Below are 2,278 nucleotides of genomic sequence, written 5' to 3' on the forward strand. Positions count from 1 at the left end.
CTTGTTCAGTTTCTTTAAAAGACAAAGAGAGTTTTCTCTATAACCAAACAAATTTATACACACCAATGAAAGCAAACTTCTCCTATAGGTAGGGCAATGCCCACTTTTGGTGTAGGTCCAGATTTCTGGAAACCCCCGAAATGTGGGTAAGCCCGCTTGTCCTTAAAAGCGACCATATAGGGTTCATCTGTCAAATGTGGGAGAAAAACTTATTTGACTTTCAGTTGACTCTCTGTACTTACAGTTCAATAGCGGTATGATAAAGTGTGGTGTATGTTTTATGCGTGTATTTATAGAACATAACATGGATGAAGAAAGAGATTAAGATTTCATGTTATATTACAGATAAGAAAAATCTGATTTTAGTTATTCTGGATGCACTAGTGTTATGAGCTAAGCTGTCTATTCCATCTCCAATTTGGATTGGCCTGTCTCTGCCTCAAATATTTTTAAAAATTGATTCTTTTGACTTTGAGCTGGACGTATTTCAAGAAGATATGAGACATGAGAAGTTGAGCAATGTGGTGGGACCAGTTTCATAGATCGCTGTCCAGCACCATCAAAATATGGTTCACCGATATGATTACTACACTAGCAGCATTTGTATCGCAAACTCAGTGCTTTCTTGTCCTATCTCCATGTTTAATAACAGTGAAAACAGTTCATAACAAAGAGTGAGCTTAAGAAGAAGTCACATTTTCACTGTTCAAAAAATTGGGAAAGGACAAGAAAGCACTGAGGTCGCGAACTGTTTCATGTTGCTTGGTTACCGGTTGGTCAAAAAGTATTCCTCACCGTCATACAGCTTGTGAGAGCAGGTCAGACTAATACACACCTCGTATGTTGCACAGAGTTAAGTCAATATATGTTCCGTTGTCTAACAAAAAATCTTTATATGTCCGCTGTGATCTAACCGTGCACCATATTCAACCAACGTGAGAGCTGCCATTTTCTGAGGAATCGTTCTGTGCTGTGTGTTGCAATATCACAATGTTGCAATTTGTAGTTCCACTACAGGTCTTGTTACTTGTAGTCTTATCTAAGTTCACCAGATATTCTTTTATTATAATATTTCACATAATGAAGGAAATTGTAATATTAGTCTTCTGCTTGTTGGGCTGGAAGGCTTGAGGCCCACTGTACTCACACTGTAAAGTAAAGTTGTTTCCGCATCCGATCTGGACATAGGGGATTGCCTTGTTAGTGAGACAACTTCTTGGGCCTTCGGCATATTGTGGTAGGGTGGCCAGTTCCTTTCCACGCCGCCTTTACTTCCCTGACTCGAAGTCAGGTACCCATTACTGCTGGGTGGGCAGGAGGGGGCGAAAAAAATCTGTGTTCGAACCAAGGCTCGAACCCTGACTTTCCGCTTCGGAGACGAGCCACTAACCACTCCGCCACCGCACCCTCTACTTACACTGTTCTTTCCAATAATGAAGTCAGGAATTGATGGTGTTGTCGCACTTCTAATGAAGTCAGGAATTGATGGCGTTGTCCCCCTTCGTAGATAGTGACGGCAAATGTTGTGTCTTCCATGCTTCTGTTCTCTGCCCTTCTTTTAGTTTTAGTTAGAGTTTTACGGCACTTGCAACACAATAAGGTCATATAAGTGCCGAAGATTGGAGGTGTTACAAGAGAGTAACAAACACAAAAAAGAAGGAGAGATCAGGACGATAGGTGTTTGATAGGAAAGAAGAAGCAAACCGTGTTGCACTGGGGTTGTTTGCCATTATTGTATTTAATAAAGCAAAAGGAAAAACTCCGTTTCTAGATGAAGAAGGGTAATTTAATGATGAAAAAGATATGAGGTCTGCCCTCTCTGGCTTCACTGACAAGACTAAATAAATCATAATGAGCATGAGTACATGTGATTGAAACAGGAAGGAGGAGTGAGTAAAGATCACTAAGATCAGACAATCTTTGTTGTGAGGGTAGATAAATAAAAGTAGGGCCTACAATTACAGGGACATAATTCAACATGTTAATATAAGGACCAACAATCCAGGATTTATTGCTTCCCTTCTGTATATTGATAAAAGCAATCTAATAGTCTAACAAACCGCACCAGAGCACCCGCCAACCACCCACACTGCCTGTCTAGATACAAATATCATTCTACGTTGCTGGAAATGTGTGTGCATTTGACTTTTTACAACTTTTCAATGGTTTGGCCTAAAGTTTGAGCTTAATCTGGTTGGTTTAGTGCAGTTCTAATGAGCAAACGGACTGTGTGTGTGTGTGTGTGTGTGTGTGTGTGTGTGTGTGTGTGTGTGTGTGT

At 40.4% G+C, this 2,278-nt stretch overlaps 1 protein-coding gene across 1 annotated transcript in view; it reads left to right on the top strand.

Moving 5' to 3' along the window:
- The window catches only part of LOC101861621, a gene marked incomplete at its 3' end in the record, with an annotated part of 18,680 nt that overhangs the window by 2,403 nt on the left and 13,999 nt on the right, over positions 1–2,278 (top strand).

This window comes from Aplysia californica, unplaced genomic scaffold (assembly GCF_000002075.1).
Source record: "Aplysia californica isolate F4 #8 unplaced genomic scaffold, AplCal3.0 scaffold00886, whole genome shotgun sequence".
NCBI classification, from domain to species: domain Eukaryota; kingdom Metazoa; phylum Mollusca; class Gastropoda; order Aplysiida; family Aplysiidae; genus Aplysia; species Aplysia californica.